The sequence below is a fragment of the Ranitomeya variabilis genome, chromosome 2 (genome assembly GCF_051348905.1).
Source record: "Ranitomeya variabilis isolate aRanVar5 chromosome 2, aRanVar5.hap1, whole genome shotgun sequence".
Taxonomy (NCBI): domain Eukaryota; kingdom Metazoa; phylum Chordata; class Amphibia; order Anura; family Dendrobatidae; genus Ranitomeya; species Ranitomeya variabilis.
The window spans coordinates 158,156,908-158,171,336 of NC_135233.1; positions in this window are offsets into that span (position 1 = coordinate 158,156,908).

Sequence of the window (14,429 nt, forward strand, 5' to 3'; positions counted from 1 at the left end):
ATACACAAAACCATTAAATAAAATGCTTATAAATAAATCATAAAAGCCGCACAATGCACAAGAATTTTATTAAAAATAAATTAAAAACAATTAATGTCCAATGAATCAATTTTAATATATAAAAATATATATATATATAAAATTATACATATATAGAAAAATCCATAGAGGTATAAATATGAGGAAAAGATGTGTCACACAGGGGACAGGGAGCAACAGACCATGTAGCAGTAGGTATATAATTTGCTATATTTTTTATCCAAAAACCATTGATATACAAAAATATATATATATATAAAATATATCCAAGCCCTTTCCACTTCCTGCCGACTTCAACTCAAAAATATTTCACGAATCCGTTCATTCCTCAACCAAGAATCTGCAAAAACCCTAGTCCATGCCCTCATCATCTCACGCCTTGACTACTGCAACCTCCTGCTCTGTGGCCTCCCCTCGAACACTCTCGCACCCTTCCAATCTATTCTAAACTCTGCTGCCCAACTAATCCACCTGTCCCCCCGCTATTCCCTGGCCTCTCCCCTCTGTCAATCCCTTCACTGGCTCCCCATTGCCCAGAGACTCCAGTACAAAACCCTAACCGTGACGTACAAAGCCATCCACAACCTGTCTCCTCCATACATCTGTGACCTCGTCTCCCGGTACTTACCTACACGCAACCTCCGATCCTCACAAGATCTCCTTCTCTACTCCCCTCTTATCTCCTCTTCCCACAATCGTATACAAGATTTCTCTCGCGTATCACCCCTACTCTGGAACCCTCTACCACAACACATCAGACTCTCGCCTACCATCGAAATCTTCAAAAAGAGCCTGAAGACCCACCTCTTCCGACAAGCCTACAACCTGCAGTAACCACCGATCGACCAAACCGCTGCATGACCAGCTCTATCCTCACCTACTGTATTCTCACCCATCCCTTGTAGATTGTGAGCCTTCGCGGGCAGGGTCCTCCTCCTCCTGTACCAGTTATGACTTGTGTTGTTTAAGATTATTGTACTTGTTTTTATTATGTATACCCCTCCTCACATGTAAAGCGCCATGGAATAAATGGCGCTATAACAATAAATAATAATAATAATAATAATATGAGTAAAGTGAAAATAAATTTATTATAATAAAAAAGGGAATAAATATTCAATTTATAAACAGTTGGTGAAAAAAACAATCAATAGTGATACGCCAAAAAATTCATATAATGTGATCAATGAAAGTGCATAAATAAATAAATAACAAACTTGCTAAAAATTGGACAAAAGTAAATACAGGCAAATAATAATAGTAAATGCCTCAAATGTGATCAAGTGATCAAGAAAGCAATGGTCTTGGAAAATATGAATAAAAAAAGTCACATAATGCCACAATGCTGACCAGTCTGGAGCTCACACCGTCCCCTGCACACACCACTCCAATGTATGCTTCGCTCCCACATTTTTTCCACCAACTGTTTATAAATTGATTCTTTATTCACTTTTTTATTATAATAAATCTATTTTCACTTTACTCATATATATATATATATATATATATATATATATATATATATATATATATATATATATATTTATATATATATATATATATATATATATATATATATATATATATATATATAATTTTTTTTGTATATCAATGGTTTTTGGATAAAAAATGTAGCAAATTATATACCTACTGCTACATGGTCTGTTGCTCCCTGTCCCCTATGTGACACATCTTTTCCTCATATTTATACATATATGGATTTTTCTATATATGTATAATTGTATATATATAAATTTTTTTATATATATTAAAATTGATTCATTGGACATTAATTGCTTTTAATTTATTTCTAATAAAATTCTTGTGCATTGTGCGGCTTTTATGATTTATTTTTAAGCATTTTATTTTATGGTTTTGTGTATAACCATGATTTGATTGTCAATAAAATAAAATTGTATTAATATATATTCCATTCTTTTGAATACTTTTTTGGGTATATACTAAATCATAATAGGCCTTCTGCGGCTCACCAGTCAAATAGGGGGCCAGCACCTCCGTCCACTGCTCTTATGGTAGCTTTTCACACTCTGCCACCCGCTCAAACATTGTCAAAAAGACCTCCATATCATCACCCGGGGTCATTTTTTGCATTGCTCATCTTACCGTCTTCCGGATGTACGTGTCGTCATCTAGACTTGGAGGAGGGGCAATCGGCCTTCCACGAGCCACCGCTGCCAGTAAGTCAATCTGCTGCTGGTGTTGCCGCTGTTGCATTTGTTGTATAAGCAACTTACTGGTCTTTGTTGCGCCATCTGTTGCTGCTGTAATTGCTGCAGATGTTGTAGCTGCTGTTGCTTCTGGGCTTGAAGCAGATGGTTGAGTAGGTCCTCCATCTTGCCTGTCTTGCCTGACACCTACATTTTCTTGTGGCTGCCACACGTGTTTGCTGAGAAACTGCCCACACTTCTGCCACCACCTGTGTTAGAGCGGCTCACTCAGCTGAAAACAGAGGTATAACTAGAACACTGTCTCTTTAAGAAAATTTTTGGTTTATTGTAGCAGCATAAACCAAGCTGAGAAAGTAAAGATAGCCCTCTGGGCAAAACAGCATAACAAAAATAAAAAACACAGTACTTTTCCTAGCAGGATCAGCCCATTCACCGGCAGCAATGTCCACCATTCAGATTGAGCACACAGCTTCCTGGAGTCCTATCTCTCCAGGAGCCACTCAGCACTGAAAGCTTTGGTAGTCTGCCATTTAAGCCCTGACCTTGTGATCCGTCCATCATCTTACTGATCACATGATCCTGAAATCACACAGGCCCTGTAAGGACACTGGAGGTGGAGATACATGGACCTCCTCCAACCCGCTCTATGGAGGTTCAGTAAAACCCGCCCATCATATAACTTTATATAAACCATCACAACACACAGTGTGCTGGAGGAAACTGTTCTGGTTTTACATCACTGATGCCATCATGCACAGTGAGATGTATATTCCCTCTATCACTTCACCAGTGACTCTGTCACAATATACATACTAAGGGGTACGGAAAGTATTCATACACCTTTAAATTTTTCACTCTTGGTTTCATTGCAGCCATTTGGTAAATTTAAAAAAATCCTTTTTTTCTTATTAAGGTACACTCTGCACCCCATCTTGACTGAAAAATAACAGAAATGTAGTAATTTTTGCAAATTTATTAAAAAAACTATTCAGACCCTTTGCTCAGTATTGAGTAGAAGCACCCTTTTGAGCTAATACAGCCATGAGTTTTTTTGGGAATGATGCAACAAGTTTTTCATATCTGGATTTGGGGATCCTCTGCCATTCTTTCTTGCAGATCCTCACAAGTTCCGTCAGGTTGGATGGTGAACGTTGGTGGACAGTCATTTTTAGGTCTCTCCAGAGATGCTTAATTGGGTTTAAGTCAAGCCTCTGGCTGGGCCAGTCAAAAATGGTCACAGAGTTGTTCTGAAGCCACTCCTTTGTTATTTTAGCTGTGTGCTTAGGATCATTGTTGGAAGGTGAACCTTTGGCCAAGTCTGAGGTGCAGAGCACTCTGGAAGAGGTTTTCATCCAGGATACCTCTTTCCTTGGCTGCATACAAATTTCCTTCAATGACAATCACTCATCTTGTCCCTGCAGCTGAAAAATACACCCATAGCATGATGCTGCCACCACCATGTTTCACTGTTGGGATTGTATTTGGCAGATGATGAGCAGTGCCTGGTTTTCTCCACACATACCACTTTGAATTATCACCAAAAAGGTCTATCTTCGTCTCTTCCCATAGTCTGGGAGACCTTCATGTGTTCTTTAGCAAACTCTATTATGCAGGTTTTCATATGTCTTGCACTGAAGAGAGGCTGCCATCGGGCTACTCTGCCATAAAGACCCAACTGGTGGAGTGCTGCAGTAATAGTTAACTTTGTGGCACTTTCTCCCATCTCCCTACTGTATCTCTGGAGCTCAATATAAACCTATAAATGTGATACACAACCAAACAATATTTGGGAAATATTGTTTATTAAATTTTTAAAAACATAATGCAAAAAAGTGAAGGGAAGGCAACAAACAGGTGGAACAAATGTGCAGGGAAGTAATGGGCGAATATATGCACCATAAAGTATCTATATATATAATTGTCTAAGGGTCCCTTCCGTCTGTCTGTCTGTCTGTCACGGATATTCATTGGTCGCGCCCTCTGTCTGTCATGGAAATCCAAGTCGCTGATTGGTCCCGGCAAAACGCCTACGACCAATCAGCGATGGGCACAGTCCAGCAGCGAAATGGCCGCTGCTTACTGCCCTGCACTCAGTGTCCAATCCATACTCCCCTCCAGTCAGCGCTCACGCAAGGTTAATGGCAGCGTTAACGGACCGGGTTATGCCACAGGTAACACACTCCGTTAACGATGCTATTAACCCTGTGTGACCAACTTTTTACTATTGATGCTCCCTATGCAGCATCAATAGTAAAAAGATCTAATGTTAAAAATAATAATAAAAAAAATGGTTATTCTCACCTTCCGAAGTGGCCTGCTGTCCTCGGCAATGCACACGGCAGGTTCTGGTGCCAAGGATGCTATGCAAGAAGGACTTGCCATGATGTCATGGTCATGTGACCGCGACGTCATCACAGGTCCTAAGCACATAGCAACCCTGGGACCAGAAGCTGCCATGTGCACCGCACACAGGCTCCAGGACTTCAAGGGCCTTCGGAAGGTGAGTATATGTTTATTTTTTATTTTAATTCTTTTTTTTATCACGCATATAGTGCCCACATTGCTATATACTATGTGGGCTGTGCTGCATACTGCGTGGGCTCTGTAATATACTACATCTCTGTGCTATACACTACGTAGCTGGGCAATATACTAAATTGCTGTGCTTTATACTATGTAACCTGTGTTATATACTCCATGCGCAGTGTTATATACTACGTCTCCATGTTATATACTATGTGGCTGTGCAATATGCTACGTGACTGTGCAATATACAACGTGACTGTGCAATACTACGTGGCTGTGCTATATACTACGTGCTCTGTGTTATATACTACGTGGCTGTGCAATATACTACATGGCTGTGCAATATACAATGTGACTGTGCAATATACTATGTGGCTGTGCAATATACTACGTGCTCTGTGCTATATACTATGTGGCTGTGCAATATACTGCATGCTCTGTGCTATATACTACGTGACTGTGCAATATACAATGTGACTGTGCAATATACTACGTGCTCTGTGTTATATACTACGTGACTGTGCAATATACTACATTGCTTTGCAATATACTACGTGGCTGTGCTATATACTACGTACTCTGTGTTATATACTATGTGGCTGTGCAATATACTACATGACTGTGCAATATACAACGTGACTGTGCAATACTACGTAGCTGTGCTATATACTACATGCTCTGTGTTATATACTACGTGGCTGTGCAATATACAATGTGACTGTGCAATATACTACGTGGCTGTGCAATATACTATGTGCTCTGTGCTATATACTATGTGGGTGTGCAAGATACTGCATGCTCTGTGCTGTATACTACGTGACTGTGCAATATACAATGTGACTGTGCAATATACTACTTGCTCTGTGTTATATACTACGTGGCTGTGCAATATACTACGTTGCTTTGCAATATACTACGTGGCTGTGCTATATACTACGTACTCTGTGTTATATACTACGTGGCTGTGCAATATACTATGTGGCTGTGCAATATACTACGTGACTGTGCAATATACTACGTGGCTGTGCAATATACTACATGGCTGTGCAATACACTACTTGGCTGTGTTATATACTACGTGGCTGTGCTATATACTACGTGCACTGTGTTATGTACTGCGTGGCTCTGTTATATACTACGTAGCTATGTTATGTACTACATCGGTTGTGGTATATACTACGTGACTGTGCAATATGGTACGTGGCCTGTGCTATATACTACCTACATATTCTAGAATACCCGATACATTAGAATCGGGCCACCATCTAGTAAATAAAATAAACACCAATAGAAATATGATCCAAAAAGATTTTTTACATAATAAATAGTGGTAGCAAATCTGATAGTGTATAATAATAAATAAATAATATAAATATTAATGAAATATCATAGCTGTAAATTCATTCACTGTACAGGATTAATGTAAAACTCAATGGTGTATAGATTTAAGGTACCTTCACACGGAGCAACTTTACAACGAGAACGACAACGATCCGTGACGTTGCAGCGTCCTGGTTAGCGATCTCGTTGTGTTTGACACGCATCAGCGATCTGGATCCCGCTGTGATATCGCTGGTCGGAGCTAGAAGTCCAGAACTTTATTTGGTCATCAGGTCGGCGTGTATCGTCATGTTTGACAGCAAAAGCAACGACGCCAGCAATGTTTTACATGGAGCTAACGACCTGTGAGAACGATAAGTGAGTCACCGTTACGTCACTGGATCGCTCCTGCATCGTTCTGAAGCTGCTGTGTTTGACGTCTCTACAGCGACCTAAACAGTGACGCTGCAGTGATCGGCTCGTTGTCTACACTCACTGGCCACTTTATTAGGTACACCTGTCCAACTTCTTGTTAACACTTAATTTCTAATCAGCCAATCACATGGCGGCAACTCAGTGCATTTAGGCATGTAGACATGGTCAAGACAATCTCCTGCAGTTCAAACCGAGCATCAGTATGGGGAAGAAAGGTGATTTGAGTGCCTTTGAACGTGGCATGGTTGTTGGTGCCAGAAGGGCTGGTCTGAGTATTTCAGAAACTGCTGATCTACTGGGATTTTCATGCACAACCATCTCTAGAGTTTACAGAGAATGGTCCGAAAAAGAAAAAAAATCCAGTGAGCGGCAGTTCTGTGGGCGGAAATGCCTTGTTGATGCCAGAGGTCAGAGGAGAATGGGCAGACTGGTTCGAGCTGATAGAAAGGCAACAGTGACTCAAATCGCCACCCGTTACAACCAAGGTAGGCCTAAGAGCATCTCTGAACGCACAGTGCATCGAACTTTGAGGCAGATGGGCTACAGCAGCAGAAGACCACACCGGGTACCACTCCTTTCAGCTAAGAACAGGAAACTGAGGCTACAATTTGTACAAGCTCATCGAAATTGGACAGTAGAAGATTGGAAAAACGTTGCTTGGTCTGATGAGTCTCGATTTCTGCTGCGACATTCGGATGGTAGGGTCAGAATTTGGCGTAAACAACATGAAAGCATGGATCCATCCTGCCTTGTATGGAGCATCTTTGGGATGTGCAGCCGACAAATCTGCGGCAACTGTGTGATGCCATCATGTCAATATGGACCAAAATCTCTGAGGAATGCTTCCAGCACCTTGTTGAATCTATGCCACGAAGAATTGAGGCAGTTCTGAAGGCAAAAGGGGGTCCAACCCGTTACTAGCATGGTGTACCTAATAAAGTGGCCGGTGAGTATATATCAGTGCAGCGTCGCTAAGTGTGACGGTACCTATTAAGGTGTAAAGTGTGTTTAAAAGTAAAGGGTCAGCTGCTGAAGCATGAAACACTCACAACAATTAATAATGAGATTTTAGTCAATTGAAAAAGGCTGGCATATGTTAAAAATAAAGCACAGCCAGCTCCCTGTATGGGCAACCCACAATATCAAAGGGCATCTGAACATGAAAATCAAAGAAGTATAAAGTGCCAGAGTCTGATAGAAAGTGTATATGCAGAGAAATAAGCAGTAGTATACTGACCAGATATGAGACCTCGCAGCAGCCCACACCTACAGGTATGCTTTATTTTTAACACATGCCAACCTTATTCAATTTATTAAAATCTCACGCAGCGAACCCCCCATGCCTGGCAGGGGATTACCTTGCCCTTAACAATCGTGGTTGGAGCAGTGCTCCACCCATGATTGTTAACTTGTTAAATTCCGCTGCCAATCTCTGACAGCAGCATTCAACAGGTGCAGATGAGCTTGTATGTCATTAACTCCTCCCATCGGCGCACCCATGACGTGATTGTGGGTCACCAATGGGTTGTCATGACAGTTGGTGACCCCTGGGCCTGTCATTACAGAGCTCTTAATAAACCCTGCCTGTGGCAGGGCTTCAAATGAGACTGTATTTTCTGCTATTACCAGCGTTGCTGTGGCATCGCTTCATGTAGCTCAAGGGATTGGACTATTGCATCATTAAGTCCCTTAAGGGGGCTAACAAGAATAGTAGAAATTAAAAAAAAATATGAAAAAATAAAAAAATAAAATCGCACCCCCTTTTCCTCCTTTGAAAATAAAGCTATTAAAAAATACACATATGGTATTGCCGAGTTCAGAAAAGTCTGACCTATCAAAATATAAAAGCAATTACAGCAACCCGATCGGTAAACATAGTAAACAGAAAAAAATCAAGAATGCCAAAACTATTTTTTGTTGCAGCAGTTCCCCAAAAGAGGCTGTAATAAGTGATCAAAAAGTCAAATCTATCCCAAAATTTTACTTGTTCTCGTCACACAAAAAATAGCTATAGCATTGCGCCATCAACCAAAAAACAAAAAAGTTACGACTCTCAGAAAATTGCTACGCAGTCCCCCCCAAATTTTTTTGCAAACTTTTTATTTTTTTTTCACCACTAAAATAAAAAAGAGACATGGTGTCGCCGTAATCATATTTATGAAGAGAATCATATTGCATGGTGATTTTTAAACATACACCGCAAAACAATTCCCAAAACAATATCAGTATTGTGTTTTTTTATAATTTCACCGCACGTGGAATTTTTTTCCCACTTTCGAGTACAGTATGTGGAAAAATAAATGTTGTTATACAAAAGTACAGCTCATCCCACAAAAAACAAGCCCTCATATGTCTATGTGAACAGAAAAACAAAGGAGTTATGGCTCTGGGAAAATGGGAGGAAAAATTGGAAATGCAAAAATGCAAATTCGCTGTGACTTGAGGGGGTTAAAAAACACGTAATGCCCTTTTCACAAAATAATTTCACGGGAATTACAAACTCTCAACATAGTCACTAGAGACAAGAGAGCACATAGACATCAGATTATTTTTCCGTTTGAATTATTGTGTTACTTTTTTGCTTTCTTGTGCATTATAAATGGAAAACATATGCATAAATGTAGTTCAAATGCCGCAGGAGAAATACAGCTACACCACATGACTGATCAATAACTGATTTCATCAATGCTGCTGCTGACACGTCTCTGATATCTCTTTTCCCCTATCAATTAAATCTTTGTATTAGGGATCACTCAGCACTCCATATAAATAACCGTCCCATTCTCATCCAAGAGAGTGGGATGATTTTTTTTTCACTTATATCTGTGTACTGTCCATATACTTTACATTCCGTTTTTTTTTTACTCATCAGCTATTAATCTTTTACAGGTCCATTTACAGTTTCCCATGTTACAGAATTGTAATATCTGTAAAAATCAGATGCCATACTGATGATCCATATTTTGGTGGTCCGAATACTGATGGTCCGTATGGTATGCAATATTTTTCTCGCACTCATCCAATTTCTGAGTGAAATCGTAGCGTACTGTGATTTTTTTTCCTCAAGCCAAGTCCAGCTGAGAAACAACAGTGGCAGTGCAGCACCCTAGTTAGACGGTTGCTGCATTGATGTTGCCTTCCCTTTGGGGAGTGTGATGTCATGCTTTTAGGCAAGGGGGATTCTTTCTATCAGTTAAGGCACTTACATTCAGCACATCTGAATCTAGTCCAGGAGGGGGAGCTCAGGACCCAGATTCAGGGGAGCTTCCTTGGACTTTATGTTTCCTGGTCTGGAGGAGGAGTGAGCCAGTTGTAGAGGAGTGAGGAGAGGAGAAAGATGTCTGGAGCAGACATAGAGGTCGAGTAGCCACGAGAGAGCTGCAGCCTCTGGAAAGAGAGATAATGAGAGGAGTTGAATTGTGAAGAAGCTTAGAGGGAAGAATGTTGTGAATTCCGCTCTTGGGCTCCCTCCGGTGGTTATAAGTAGCATTTTTGTGAGTTCTGCTCTTGGGCTCCCTCCTGTGGTTTTGAGTGGTATGGCTGCTTCTTGGATTTAGCATCAGCAGCTGTTTTCACTGATCGTCTTTCTGGCTCTGCTATATTAGTCTGGCCTTCTCCCTAATTCAATGCCAGTTGTCAATTGTTGAGCTTCGAGTCATGGCTCTCTGAGGATTTCCCTGTCACTCTGACCATTTCAGCAAAGCTAAGTCCTTGCTTGTCTTTTTGCAGTTCACTTGTTGTGGACTTTGTTGTTTAGCACTTTCTATGTTTTGCTCATTTGTCCAGCTTATCAGTATGTATCTAGTCAGCTAAGCTGGAAGCTCTGGGCTGCAGAGTTTGCCCTCCACACCTTTAGTCAGGTGTGGAGATTTTTGCATTTCTCTGCGGTGGACTTTTTCTAGTTTTTATTACTGACCACACAGTGTTCTGTCCTGTACTAATTCTTTCTAGCTAGTAGTGGCCTCCTTTGCTAAATCTTGTTTCATACTACATATGTCATTTCCTTCTCCTCTCACAGTCATTATTTGTGGGGTGCTGTCCTATCCTTTGGGGATTTTCTCTGAGGCAAGATAGCTTTCCTGCTTCTACCTTTAGGGGTAGCTAGATCTCCGGCTGTGACGAGGTGTCCAGGGAGTGACAGGAACATCCCACGGCTACTGCTAGTGTCTGTGTTAAGATCAGGAACTGCGGTCGGTATAGTTACCACCTGCCCAGAGCTAGTCGCATGTCGCTCCTTAATCACCAGACCATAAAAGTACAACTGGCCAAAAATGAGCTGAATGCATCTCAAAAGAAGGAAAAGAAAAAGACTTCTGAGCCATTTTTTTTTCTTTAGTCTGTTTTGTCTTTTTCCTTCCTCTTAATCTCTGGGTGATTCAGGATTTGGATGCGGGCATGGATGTTCAGGGGTTGTTTTCTCGTGTGGATCAGCTTGCTGCAAGAGTACAGAGTATTCAAGATTATGTTGTTCAGACTCCGGCCTTAGAGCCTAGAATTCCTATTCCAGATTTGTTTTACGGGGATAGATCTAAGTTTTTGAACTTTAAAAATAACTGCAAATTGTTTTCTGCTCTGAAACCCCGTTCCTCTGGTGACCCCATTCAGCAAGTAAAAATAGTTATTTCTCTGCTGCGTTGTGACCCTCAGGACTGGGCATTCTCCCTTGAGTCAGGGGATCCGGCATTGCTTAATGTAGATGCTTTTTTTCAATCGCTTGGATTATGGTATGACGAACCTAACTCTGTAGAGCATGCTGAGAAAACACTGTTGGCCCTGTGTCAGGGTCAGGAAGCGGCAGAATTATACTGCCAGAAATTTAGAAAATGGTCTGTGCTCACTAAATGGAATGAGGACGCTCTGGCAGCAATTTTCAGAAAGGGTCTTTCTGAAGCCCTTAAAGATGTTATGGTGGGATTTCCCACGCCTGTTGGTTTGAGCGAATCTATGTCTCTGGCCATTCAGATTGATCGGCGCCTGCGCGAACGCAAAGTGGTGCACCATATGGCAGCGTCCTCGGAGCAGAGTCCTGAGCCCATGCAATGTGATAGGATTTTGACTAGAGCGGAACAGAGGGGATACAGACATCAGAATGGGCTGTGTTTTTACTGTGGGGATTCTGCTCATGCTATTTCTGATTGCCCTAAGCATATTAAGAGGGTCGCTAGATCTGTTACCATTAGTACTGTGCAGCCTAAGTTTCTCCTGTCTGTGACCCTGATTTGCTCATTGTCATCTTTTTCTGTCATGGAATTTGTGGATTCGGGCACTGCTCTGAACTTAATGGACTTAGAATTTGCTAGGCGCTGTGGTTTTTCTTTGCAGCCTTTGCAGAGTCCCGTACCCTTAAGGGGTATTGATGCTACACCGTTGGCCAAGAATAAACCTCAGTATTGGACTCAGCTGACTATGTGCATGGCTCCAGCACATCAGGAAGATTGCCATTTTCTGGTGTTGCATAATTTACATGATGTTGTTGTACTGGGTTTTCCATGGTTACAAGTACACAATCCAGTGCTGGATTGGAAATCAATGTCTGTGACTAGTTGGGGTTGTCAAGGGGTACATAGTGACGTTCCTTTAATGTCAATTTCCTCTTCCCCCTCTTCTGATGTTCCTGAATTTTTGTCAGATTTCCAGGATGTATTTGATGAGCCCAAGTCCAGTTCCCTTCCTCCACATAGGGACTGTGATTGTGCTATTGACTTGATTCCTGGCTGTAAGTTCCCTAAGGGCCGACTTTTCAACCTGTCTGTGCCTGAACATACCGCCATGCGGAGCTATGTAAAGGAGTCTTTAGAGAAGGGGCATATTCGGCCGTCTTCGTCACCATTGGGAGCGGGATTCTTTTTTGTTGCCAAGAAGGATGGCTCCTTGAGACCCTGTATTGATTATCGCCTTCTTAATAAGATCACGGTCAAATTCCAATACCCTTTACCTTTGCTCTCTGATTTGTTTGCTTGGATTAAGGGGGCTAGTTGGTTTGCCAAGATTGACCTTCGAGGGGCATATAATCTTGTTCGTATTAAACAGGGTGACGAATGGAAAACTGCATTTAATACGCCCGAAGGCCATTTTGAATACCTGTTGATGCCTTTCGGGCTTTCTAATGCTCCTTCTGTATTTCAGTCCTTTATGCATGATATTTTCCGCAATTATCTTGACAAATTCTTGATTGTGTATTTGGATGATATTTTGATTTTTTCCAATGATTGGGAGTCTCATGTGAAGCAGGTCAGGATGGTATTCCAGATCCTTCGTGATAATGCTCTATTTGTGAAGGGGTCTAAGTGCCTATTTGGAGTTCAGAAGGTCTCTTTTTTGGGGTTTATTTTTTCTCCCTTGTCTGTAGAAATGGATCCTGTTAAGGTCTCTTTTTTGGGGTTTATTTTTTCTCCCTCGTCTGTAGAAATGGATCCTGTTAAGGTCCAAGCGATTCATGACTGGATTCAACCCACATCTGTGAAGAGCCTTCAGAAATTTTTGGGCTTTGCTAATTTTTATCGCCGTTTCATTGCCAACTTCTCTAGTGTGGTTAAACCCCTGACCGATTTGACGAAGAAAGGCGCTGATGTGACTAATTGGTCCTCTGAGGCTGTTGAGGCCTTTCAGGAGCTTAAACACCGATTTACTTCTGCCCCTGTGTTGCGTCAGCCGGATGTTTCTCTTCCTTTTCAGGTTGAGGTTGACGCTTCTGAGATTGGGGCAGGGGCCGTTTTGTCACAGAGGAATTCTGGTGGTTCCTTGATGAAGCCATGTGCCTTCTTTTCCCGAAAGTTTTCGCCTGCGGAACGCAATTATGATGTCGGCAATCGGGAGTTGTTGGCTATGAAGTGGGCATTTGAGGAGTGGCGACATTGGCTTGAGGGAGCCAAGCACCGCATTGTGGTCTTGACCGATCATAAGAATCTGATTTACCTCGAGTCGGCCAAGCGGCTGAACCCTAGACAGGCTCGGTGGTCCCTGTTTTTCTCCCGTTTTGATTTTGTGGTCTCATATCTTCCAGGATCTAAGAATGTTAAAGCGGATGCCCTCTCTAGAAGTTTTTTGCCTGATACTCCTGGAGTCCTTGAGCCGGTTGGCATTCTTAGGGAAGGGGTGATTCTGTCTGCCATCTCCCCTGATTTGCGGCGGGCGCTTCAGGAATTTCAGGCTGATAAACCTGACCGCTGTCCTGTGGGGAAGCTGTTTGTTCCTGATAGATGGACAAGTAAGGTAATTTCTGAGGTCCATTGTTCTGTATTGGCCGGTCATCCTGGGATTTTTGGTACCAGAGATTTGGTTGCTAAGTCCTTTTGGTGGCCTTCCTGTCGCGGGATGTGCGTTCTTTTGTGCAGTCCTGTGGGACTTGTGCCCGGGCTAAGCCTTGCTGTTCCCGCGCTAGTGGGTTGCTTTTGCCTTTGCCTGTCCCAGAGAGGCCCTGGACGCATATTTCCATGGATTTTATTTCGGATCTACCTGTGTCCCAGAGTATGTCTGTTATCTGGGTGGTTTGTGACCGGTTCTCTAAAATGGTCCATTTGGTACCTTTGCCTAAATTGCTTTCCTCCTCTGATTTGGTTCCATTATTTTTTCAGCATGTGGTTCGTTTGCATGGCATTCCAGAGAATATTGTGTCTGACAGAGGTTCCCAGTTTGTTTCTAGGTTTTGGCGGGCCTTTTGTGCTAAGATGGGCATTAATTTGTCTTTTTCTTCGGCGTTCCATCCTCAGACAAATGGCCAAACTGAGCGAACTAACCAAACCTTGGAAACCTATTTGAAATGCTTTGTGTCTGCTGATCAGGATGATTGGGTGGCTTTCTTGCCGTTGGCCGAGTTTGCCCTTAATAATCGGGCCAGTTCGGCAACTTTGGTTTCGCCCTTCTTTTGTAATTTTGGTTTCCATCCTCGTTTTTCTTCAGGGCAGGTTGAGCCTTCTGATT